The sequence below is a fragment of the Camelina sativa genome, chromosome 12 (assembly GCF_030686135.1).
Source record: "Camelina sativa cultivar CO46 ecotype springtype chromosome 12, ASM3068613v1".
Lineage (NCBI taxonomy): Eukaryota > Viridiplantae > Streptophyta > Magnoliopsida > Brassicales > Brassicaceae > Camelina > Camelina sativa.
The window spans coordinates 39,516,871-39,528,859 of NC_141891.1; the positions used below are offsets into that span (position 1 = coordinate 39,516,871).

At 38.0% G+C, this 11,989-nt stretch overlaps 1 pseudogene across 1 annotated transcript; it reads left to right on the forward strand.

The window, feature by feature from the left end:
- Positions 1–2,005: 2,005 nt before the first annotated feature.
- On the forward strand, positions 2,006–6,208 carry LOC104732831 (homeobox-leucine zipper protein HDG8-like; annotated as a pseudogene). Its single transcript, XR_015574179.1, has 9 exons — positions 2,006–2,177; positions 2,274–2,391; positions 2,500–2,691; positions 3,313–3,417; positions 3,618–3,821; positions 3,912–4,092; positions 4,827–5,086; positions 5,409–5,498; positions 5,614–6,208. The product of XR_015574179.1 is annotated as a homeobox-leucine zipper protein HDG8-like (transcript).
- Positions 6,209–11,989: the final 5,781 nt, after the last annotated feature.

Here is an 11,989-nt window from a genome sequence, read left to right on the forward strand (position 1 = left end):
TTACGTAAGATTATTACGATATTATTTGCGTTGATGTATTATGTACTGGGTTAAAGTTTGCTTAAACTTGAACGGCGAGCCAAATCATTTTGTTAAATAATGAACTAGTTTGATTTGATCAGTTATACATTACTTGTATTCAATAGCTAAGATAGTCAATTAGCATGGCATTCAATCATGGATTAAACAAAAAAAAAAAAAAAAAAAAAAAAAAAAAAAAAATCATGGATTAAACTGTTTTTTTTTCCAACCAAACACTAACTAGAAAAAAACTTCAAGATTAGTAGCCCAAACCGGAGGAGAAAAATTTACAAAGGAAATTGCATAAATTAAAGAACGAGACGACCGAACGAGATAATCAGCCTTCAAATTTGTCGTGCAAGGAATCTTGGACAAGGAGAAGAGCGGAAAACTGGCCCGTAGCCTAAGGAAGTCGTCTAGAATATTAGAAAAAGCCGGCCAGTCGTCATGAGCTTGAATCATCGTTATTAGTTCTGCGCAGTCCGTCTCGAAACGCTGGCAAACCACACCATTGGCAAGGAGACACTCCATGGCCCAAAGTAGAGCCTCTACACTATTGGAAAGGAGATTAAACTGGTTTTTTTCGGCCGGTAATATGTATTTTTGAGATAAAACCATATATATATATATATAATTCATGCTTTTTGATCTATACTAGATTGATCTGGTCCAGCTTGAACTGGGTTCTTGACTTAGTTGTATCAACAATTAGTAGTGTCATCCTAGAGTTTCTGGAAGTCTAAAACTAAATTAAAAGTGACATAATTTATATAGAATTGTAACAAAATTAATATCATCAACAACAAAAAAAATATTCGGGCAAATAATTTCATTGATATCAAATCAAAAAAAATTATAAAATCAATATGTAGAACATTTGAAAACAATTTATTACATAAGTAGAGATATAAATCTGACGTTGAAGTGAGAAAATACATAATAGAGAAGTAAACCTGACGTTGCTTTCCGAAGATAAATCTTACAAATGATAAATTTTATTATAAAAATAATATAGAAAGACCGAATATAAAATATTTCTTTCCTCATGCGATACGCGTCTTCATAATGTTTCATTGGATTTTCTCAAAATTTATTTCTTAATATTTGCAAGTTGTTGAATTGGCTACATTGTTTAGAAAAAAATATTTTACAATAGATGCATATTTCTATTCTGCATGAAGTTGATGATATCTTTCCATCCTCCTAATTTATGAAATAATTTACATAATAAAATAGGATTAAAACCAATTGATTAATATTTTAAACAGTAATTCTTCATTTATTTTATTTTTAACTAAGAATTAACTTTATTTTATTTTTAACAAAAGATTTTAAACACAAGATTTTGTAATAAAATAAAATATGATTACATGCTTTTGTCTCTGTAAAAAAATTAAATATTACAGAAAACAATTAAAAAAAAATAAGTTGACAGTTGACACTAGAGATTAACACTTTGCATTTTCATATTATATATAAATTTATGCATAATAAATAGTGTGGTTATAATTAGGTGATATATAGGCCCGCAGATTCAAAAATTAATAAAAAAATAATTTAAATTATACAATTATTATATACAAGTTTTAAAGTCTAATATTAAATCTTATAATGCATATATTTAATTTTAATAAAAAAGAAATTTCACAATTGTAAACTAAATAGAGAGAAAATTGTATGTGTGATTGGTTTGAGTTCACCCTCAAAATTAATTCGACCAATAATACATAGAAAGCAAATCTTACCCCAATATATTGTACACAAATTATATGAAATATATCTCTAATACATATTTGAATTAAATATTATCTTTGAACATATAATTAAATCTAGACCTTTTAATATATAATTCCAGCCACTCTAATGGTAATATCTAACTTTTCCCATTCTTCCCATTTATGATACAATGTATTTTTTTTTTTTTATAATTGGCCATCATATCACCCTTTTCCCCTATAAATACTGATTAACTTGTGCATTGAGAAAACCAAAAATTGTTAGTAAACACAAATATTTTTTTGTTTTGAGAAGAAGAAAATGGAGAATGATGGTAGTGGGAGCTCATGCAATGAACAATATGCTTCGGAAGACTCCAAGCAAAACGGGAAGAGGACCGGTCATCGCCATACCCCTCAACAGATCCAAGGACTTGAAGCGTAAAACCTTTCTTATTTATTTATATATTTTCGATAAAAACTTATGATTTTTTAATATTACAATCATTAATTTTGATTTCTTGAAATTGTATCAAGTTTTTTTATGGAATGTCCTCATCCAGACGAAGCACAGCGACAACAGTTGTGTGAAGAGTTGAAACTCGGGCCTGACCAAGTCAAGTTTTGGTTTCAGAACAAAAGGACTCAATGCAAAGTATTCATCTTGAAAAATCTTTTTTAAAATACTCTTCAATCATTTCTCAATATATATTAATCAATTGATATTTAATAATAAATAATCTTTTTTTTTCATATGCTACAGGCCCAAGAGGAAAGAGCCGATAACTTATCACTTCGTGGAGAAAACGAAATTCTCGAAAATGAGAACGAAGCTATGCTCGGGGCATTAATTAGTGTACTGTGTCCGGATTGTGGAGGTCCTCCTTTTGGCATAGAGGAACGCAAACTCAATTTCCAAAAGTTGCTTTTGGAAAACGCTCGTCTGAAAGACCAGGTATTCATATAATAAATAAATATATATATATATATATATATATATATATATATATATATATATATATATTTTGGATGTTTTATTAATTTGACTAATCATCATATTTTTCATTTAAATTTATAAACAAAATTATATTAATCCTTTTTCAAAACGCTTTTTGAAAAACAAATTAAAAGTTATATATATTGCTTGTGAATCTATATACATGTACACATACGCCACTATATAATTAATCATCATACTTTTTCATTTAAATTTACAAACAAAATTGTACTAATCTTTTTATTCAAAACGCTATTTAGAAAACATAATAAAATTATATATATTGCTTGTGAATCTATATACAGGTACACATACGCTACTATATAATTAATCATCATATTTTTCATTTAAATTTACAAACAAAATTGTACTAATCTTTTTTTCAAAACCCTATTTGAAAAACATAATAAAAATATTTGGAAAACATAAGAAAAATTATATATATTGCTTGTGAATTTATATACATGTACACATACGCCACTATATAATTATTTACTTTTGTGTGAAGCGTGATGATGGAACTAATGATGATGATGAATAAAATTAATTAAATATGAAAATGTTACTTGTTTATTGTAGGAGAAATGGAAAGAGCTTTTTCCAACGATGGTGAACAAGGCCAAGACGCTATATGTGCTCGGGTCGGAGCTTCCCATTAGAGAAAACTGCAATATTTTGCGAGTGGTGAGAATTATTTTTATATTGGAACCATTATTTACGTAACCAACTTACAGTTTTCATTACCGTTCATTGAAATTAGGGATTGTTTTGTTTAAAGACGCACAATCATGCACGTAGAAATCTAATATGGGAAAACCATTTTGTATGATAACATGTATATATACTCATCATTTGATGTTTCAAACGTGATTGAAATTTGATAGATGTGGGAGAAACTACACATTCTGTCGCCGCTAGTGCCACCAAGGGAGTTCATGATCGTGAGGTGCTGCCAAGAGATCAGTAAGGGTGTCTGGATTATTGCTGACGTGTCACATAACGACTTTGACTTTGACTTTGTCAATGCTTCTTGTTACAAACGTCCTTCTGGTTGTCTCATCCAGTCGATGCCCAATGCTCAGTCGAAGGTATATCTCTCTGATCTCCATGGTCTCTTGGTCGAACTCATAAATGACATTTTATATATTGCATTTGACTGATGCTATCTAATATTACAGGTAATGTGGATTGAGCATGTGGAAGTGGCCCATAAACTGGATACACATAAAATCTATAGAGAGCTTTTAAGCGGCGGGTCAGGCTACGGAGCTAAGCGTTGGATTGCCACACTTGAGAGAATGTGTGAGAGGATGGCTCTCACCTCCAACCTAACCCTTCCTGCAAGTGACTGGAGCGAAGGTACGTATCATCTTTACGACTAACTAAAATGATGACTTCAAATTGTGAAAGTGAATTAAAATATGTTACTTTATCACGTGATTTGAGTGGTATGATTGTATCATTTTGATTATAATTGAATTTACCGACATGTTTTTTTTTTTTTTTTAAACTTTAGTCAATATTTTTTTCGATTTCTATAAAAAAAATTAAAAAACATTTTGCGAGTCAAAATTTGGATGACGAATATGCAGAAGTTTTTAATCTTCAAATGGATGAATATACTGACTCATAAAAGCATATAAAGAAAGAATATTTTTCTGTGTATATCTAAATTTATTTTTCGATAACTGAGTTTTCTAATTTTTAATTAAAAAAACGAAAAACATTACTTTTGTGATATTTTTTATTATTTTTATAAAAGCATGACATATTTACAAATATTGTTACAAATTTTTATTTTATTTTATTTGCTTCGTCTAATCTTGATTTTAATTTTTGAAGTTTGAAATCTTTTGTAAAAATAAATGGATTAAGGAAGGTCATAGGTCATGTATAATAAATACATATCATCTATTATGCTAGTGCAACCAGCTAAAAAATGTCAAGCGCTGGTCGGATAATTTTTATATCACGTATCTCTAGGTTCAAACCGAAAGACATGCAACTTTACGTTATTACATTAGTTATTGTTTATTTACGTATATAGTTTCTACAATAATGTGGCGTTTGATCAAGTTATTATATTGTGGCAGTCATAAGGACAGGAGAAGAAAGGAGGAGAGTTCTGAAATTAGGTGAGAGAATGATAATGAATTTCAACGAAATGTTGACCATGTCCGGAAAAGTTGACTTTCCGCAGCAGTCGAAATGTGGAGTGAGAGTCTCGATGCGGATGAACCTCGAGGCCGGTCAACCACCCGGTTTAATTGTCAGTGCTGCTTCGTCTCTAAGAATCCCTCTCCCTCCTGTGCAAGTCTTCGACATCCTCCGGAAACTCGACACTCGTCAGCAGGTTCCTTTCTTTTCTCTATCTCTTAATCTGTATGATCACGATCATGTTTTGTGAACCTTGATACGTGAAACTAGTACTAGTTAGTCCGGATTTTGGTTAGGGTTTTTGATTCAAGTATGCTTTAGTCCAACTCGTTAGATAGATTACACCGGTTACACTAGCCCGAGTTCATGCATAGCACTGCCGATGATGATGGATGGAAAAAGGTGTAAAGCCTCATGTTAAAAACATGAATAATTTTTTTTTAAATTTCTCTTACTGTTGCATGTCTTAAAGAACGTACTAACACACACATAAAAAAACGTTTAATTACGTGTAACAGTGGGATGTTCTTGCCTATGGGACCGTAGTCACTGAGATCGCGCGCATTGCCACCGGATCAAGTGAAACCAACTGCTTAAGCATCCTCCGGGTACATGTATATATCTCTTCTAAACGACTTTTTATATAATTAAGCGTTTACTGGCATATTATATTACTCTAATAATCTTTAATCGTCGTGCGTGTGTATATAATATACATTTCAGCCAACGCAAGAAGAGAATAATGGCAAGATGATGGCACAAGACTCAGACAAGGGCGACATATTGATGCTGCAAGATTGCTAATGGACGCCTTAGGAGGCATGCTAGTGTACGCTCCTATGGACATGGCTACAATGGATACCACTCTCTCCGGCGCGGACGTCAAAATTTCCGATATTCCAATCCTTCCTTCTGGTTTCATCATCTCAAGCGACGGCCGGCGATCCACAGTGGAGGACGGCGGAACCTTACTCACGCTGGCCTTCCAGATCCTTGTCTCTGGCAAGACCAGTAGGTCGAGAGAGGTGAATGAGAGGTCGGTGGATAGAGTGAGTGCTTTGATCAGCTCAACTGTTCAAAGGATCAAAGGTTTGCTCAACTGTCCTGATCAGTTTTGAGTGAGAGAATATGCTGTGGAAGATTCCTTTCTGCTTTCATTCTTATTTTGTTTAAGACAATTATTTTTGGGGGTTTTTTATGACTTTGGGTATAATAATGATTTTAAGGACATGATTTAAGATATTTGATTATTTTTGGTCAGTATTATTACAAACCGTATAATAATAACAATCTGAAAAAATGCCAACAACAGTTACAATTTTTTGTCGTACATTTTCGTAAAATATATATATATATATATATATATATATATATATATATATTTTGGCAGAAAATTTCAACGGTTGCATCTCTCTAAAAAGTTGTGACTGTTAAATGTAGAGTTATGTAACAAACAGTTGTGTCTATTCAAATGTTAACATCTTTATAAATTTATATTTAAGTGACTTCTCATCATTGTATTCAATTTTCTTTATTTTGTATTTTGACAGAAATTTTTTGCAGTTGCGTATCTCTAAAAAGTTGCGTTGTTGAATACAGAGTTTTGTCTTTTACAAACAGTTGTGTCTATTCAAATGTTCGCATCTTTAGAAATTTATATATAAATAACTTCTCATCGTTATATTCAAATATAATAATGTAACGCCCGCGAACCAATTTGTGTATTTTTGGTGTGGGTGTCGATCGACACCCTTGGTGGCATCGATCGACACCATGTTTTTCCGGTTGGTCGGGTTTGATTTTAATTGCGGATTGGTTCGGTTTTGGTTCAATTAAATCCCTAATCGAGTTATAAGCGTCTAAGGACGAGTTTGAGGGGTTTAGAAAGTCTTTGGTCGCCGTTTTGTGAGAAAGAAAGAGAGAAGAAGAGAGAAAAACGTTTCTGAGTTTTCTGGGCTTGTTCTTGGAGATTTTGGAGAGATCTGAGGCTGTAGGAGGGTTATCTGTTGCTGGAAACAAAGGGGGAGCTTCTGGAGGTGTTGTTTTCCATGTTTCTCAATCCAATCTTCCTGTTCTTGAGGTGAGTGCTTGACCATGGTTGATCTTAGCATGAGATCTCCTTTGTTATGTGTGATTCCTTGTTGTATGTGGTGTTTGCTTGCTTGGGTACATTGTATTTGTGATTTCTAGTGATTTCCGAGATGGTTAGACGTGTTTGGAGTCGGATTTGCGTTGATTGGAATCAGAGTTCGACGTTCGGATTCGCGCAGATCGTGTCTGCAGAAGAGGCATCGATCGACACTCAAGGAGCATCGGTCGACACCATTTCGAGAGGCATCGGTCGACACTGTTTAGCATCGGTCGACACCAATGTTTGTAGCATCGATCGACACCATTAGGCATCGGTCGACACTGGTCTCAACCGAGACTTGTTTTCCTGGTTTGATGTATTGCTTGTGTTTGTTTGCTTGCTTGACTTGGGAGTCTCATATGCTTGTGTGTATAACCCGGTAGATGGGAGGACGGCCTCACTAAGTATTTATGATAATACTTACGCATCTCAATTGTTGTTTATGGTGTGCAGGTAAAGGAAAAGTGTGATCGTGGAATCAAGGGCTATGAGGAGGAGGATGTTCTAGAGACTTGGTTGATTGTGGTCTAGCTATTGTTAGGTTGCTAGTATTGAGTTGATAGAGCATTGTAGGATGTTGGAACTTTGCTATTTTTGTTATTGGTTATTGGATTATTGTTGTTGGAATCCTTTTGGTTTAATGGAATTTGTTTTATTTGGATATTCCGCGGTTATTGATTGTCGTTAGGATGTTAGTGGGTATGGGACCACTAGTAAATTAAGGTATTAAAAAAAAAAAAAATGGGAAGGGTTGTTTCAAATAATAACAATCTGAAGAAATGCCAAAAACAGTTACGATTTTTCGTAGTACCTTTTCATATATATATATATATATTTTTTTGACAGAAAATTTCAACAGTTACATCTCTTTAAAAAGTTACGTCTATTAAATGTAGAGTTGTGTCTCTTATAAACTGTTATGTCTTTTCAAATATTCACATCTTTATAAATTTATATATAAGTGACTTCTCATCATTTTTTTCAAATTTTTTTTTTTTTTTTTTTTTTTTAATATTTTTGACAGAAATTTTTTACAGTTGTGTATGTTGAATATAGAGTTATGTCTTTTACAAACAGTTGTGTCTATTCAAATGTTCGCTTATTTCGAAATCTATATATAAATCACTTTTCATCATTGTATTTAAATATAATAATAACAATCTGAAAAAATGCCAACAACAGTTGCGATTTTTCGTAGTACCTTTTCGTAATATATATATATATATTCTTTTTTTTTTGACAGAAAATTTTAATGGTTGCATCTTCTCTAAAAAGTTGCATCTGTTAAATGTAGAGTTGTGTCTCTTACAAACAGCTGTGTCTATCCAAATGTTCACAACTTTATAAACTTATATATAAGTGACTTCTCATCATTTTTTTCAAATTTTCTTTATTATTTTTTTGACAGAAATTTTTTACATTTGCGTCTCTCTAAAAAGTTGCGTCTGTTGAATATAGAGTTGTGTCTTTTACGAACAGTTGTGTCTATTCAAATGTTCACATTTTTAGAAATCTATATATAAATAACTTCTTATCATTGTATTCAAATTTTCTTTATATTTGTATTAGTTAAATAAAGAATTTGTTAGAAATGATGTCTCATTACTGTGATGTTTAGGATTCCATGCTACAATTGATTGTGTGATTGGCAATTGTGTGTGGCATGAAGTCCTAGAACATCCTCTTCGAGCCTGATTGTGATTCCACGGTAAGTTGTGTTTTTTTTTTGTGTATTAGAATTATTGTTTGCTTAGCCTTCTGTTCTTGGATGATACAGATGGTTAGAGGTGAGGATGCTGTTGGTCGCGGTCGTGGTCGTGGTCGTGGGCGTGGTCGTGGTCGTGGTCGGGGACGAGGTCAGGTTCCTGAGGCCAGTGTGAGTGTGACCCAGAGCATGGCCAGTGAGGAGGTGGCGGAGTCACAGGTTCATCCTAGTGTGTCTGGAGACCAGGCTGGTTTGGGTGACGGCAGGGTGGATGGGCCCGGTGTCGGTCACGGTGTTGCCCCGGGTGTGAGGGTTGCAGCTGCGGGTGCTCCGGGCAGGGAGGATGTCTTGATGGACTTGCTAGCTCAGGTTTTGCAGCGACTTCCAGCAGTTGTGCCGCCAGTGGTTGGTGGGCAGGATCCAGTTGTGCCGCCAGTGGTTGGTGGGCAGGATCCAGTAGTGCCGCCAGTGGTTGGTGGGCAGGATCCAGTAGTGCCGCCAGGGGATGGTGGGCAGGTTCCAGTGGTGCAGCCTGTGGCGGGTTTGCAGGCAGGTGTGCAGCCGGGGGCCGAGGTAGTGGATGCTCAGTATGTGCGGATGATGGAGCAGCTGCGGCATGTGGGAGCAGGGTATTTCTCAGGGAGTACCGATCCGAGTGTAGCGGATGAGTGGAGAGAGCGGATGGAGGATATTTTCCTTTCGCTTAGGTGTCCCGACCAGTATAGGGTGGATCTGGCAGTGTTTTACTTGTCAGGAGATGCACGTGTGTGGTGGAGGTCGGTGACGGCACGGAGGGTGCAGCGGGGTATGTCTTGGGGAGATTTTGTGAGGGAGTTTAACTCCAAGTATTTTCCTCAGGAGGCTCTTGATCGTATGGAGGCACGGTTCTTGGGGTTGACTCAGGGGGACCGTACAGTGCGGGAGCTGGATGCAGAGTTCAGTCGGCTTGTGGGGTATGCAGGCAGGGCATGGGAGCCAGAGGCGGCTCAGGTGCGGAGGTTTTTGTTGGCTCTGCGGGATGATTTGAGGACGCGGTGCAGAGTGAGGAGCTATGCTACGAGAGCGGAGTTGGTTGAGGTTGCAGCTGGGATAGAGGATGACTTGAGGTCACAGGTGGTTGTGGTCGGTTCTTCAGTACAGCCACAGCAGTCTCAGCCGCTTTCTGTTCCTAGCAAGGGTGGCAAGCCTGCGCAGGGGCAGAAACGGAAGTTTGATGTTATGCAGAGGTCGAGGCACGGGGGTGCGAGATGCTTTGGGTGTGGTAGCAGAGACCACAAGGTGACTAGCTGTCCACAGAGGGGTGAGCAGCGGGCAGTGACAAAGCAGCGGGCGGTGACGGAGCCGCGGACAGATACTCGGGTGTGTTACTACTGCAGAGAGACGGGGCATATCAAGCCTCGTTGTCCCAAGTTGCAGTAGAGGGCAGTAGCAGTGTTGCAGGCTGGAGCTCAGCCAGGGGTGCAGCAGGGTGTGCAGCACGGTGTGCAGCCGGTGGGTTGGATTGAGCCGACGACTCAGGTGTACTCTACCCAGGAGCCCGGTGGCACTAGTGCAGGAGCGATCACAGGTATAACTTCTGAGATTCGAACTTAGTCAATTCAATAGTTCAGATTATATTTGTTTTTGCTTGTGGTCAAGTGTTAGGTTCTCAACACATGAGATTTGTGTAGGGACCTTGTTGGTGGGCGGGTTTAAGTCCCATGTTATGTTTGATTCTGGAGCTTCTCATAGCTTCATTACTCCGGAGTGTGCCGAGAGTACGGGGATCAGAGGGGACTATGGAGAGCGTTCAGGAGTTGTCAGAGTTGCGGGAGGCAAGTTCCTGAGGGTCATTGGACGAGCTGGAGGAGTTGATATTCAGATCGCGGGAAAGTCATGGCCAGCGGATTTGCTTATCAGTCCAGTGGAGTTGTATGATGTTATTCTTGGTATGGATTGGTTGCATCGGTATAAGGTGCATTTGGATTGCTATCGGGGTAGAGTGAAGTTTGAGCGTCCAGGTGGGAAGTTGGTTTTTCAGGGTATTAGACCGACTTCAGGGAGCCTCGTGATCTCAGCCGTTCAGGCAGGGAAGATGATCGAGAAGGGCCGTGAGGCTTATCTGGTTACTATATCTATGCCAGAGTCAGTGGGGAAGTCTACGGTTAGCGGTATTCCGGTTGTGGAGGACTTTGAGGATGTGTTCCAGTCATTGCAGGGATTACCACCATCTCGGTCGGATCCTTTTACTATTGAGCTGGAACCGGGGACGATGCCGTTATCCAAGGCTCCTTACAGGATGGCTCCAGCAGAAATGGCAGAGCTGAAGAAGCAGCTGGAGGATTTGTTGAGTAAGGGTTTTATCCGTCCTAGTTGTTCACCGTGGGGAGCTCCGGTGTTGTTTGTTAAGAAGAAGGATGGGAGTTTTCGGTTGTGTATTGACTATCGGGGTTTGAACCGAGTTACTGTGAAGAAGAAGTACCCTCTCCCGAGGATTGATGAGTTGTTGGATCAGTTGAGGGGTGCTATTTGGTTCTCCAAGATCGACTTGGCATCAGGATATCATCAGATTCCTATACATGAGGCAGATGTGAGGAAGACAGCCTTCAGGACGAGATATGGGCACTACGAGTTTGTGGTGATGCCGTTTGGGTTGACAAACGCGCCAGCTGCGTTTATGAGATTGATGAACAGCGTGTTCCAGGAGTTTCTGGACGTGTCAGTCATCATTTTCATCGACGACATCCTGGTATATTCTAAGAGTCCTGAGGAGCATGCAGTACATTTGAGAGCAGTGTTGGAGAAGCTGAGGGAGCAGAAGTTGTTTGCTAAGCTGAGTAAGTGCAGTTTCTGGCAGCGTGAGATGGGGTTCTTGGGTCATATTGTTTCAGCTGAGGGAGTTTCAGTGGATCCAGAGAAGATTCAGTCCATCAGGGAGTGGCCGAGGCCGCAGAGTGCCACTGAGATTCGGAGTTTCCTGGGGTTAGCAGGTTACTACAGGAGGTTTGTTCGGAGTTTTGCGAGTATGGCACAGCCGATGACTAAGCTTACAGGGAAGGATGTTCCATTTGTATGGTCACCGGAATGTGAGGCAAGTTTTGCAAGTCTCAAGCAGATGTTGACTACCACGCCGGTGTTAGCACTGCCTGAGCAGGACGAGCCTTATGTTGTGTATACAGATGCTTCTAGAGTGGGGTTGGGTTGTGTACTTATGCAGCAAGGGAAAGTTATAGCTTATGCTTCGCGGCAGTTGCGGAAGCATGAAGCTAATTATCCTACTCATG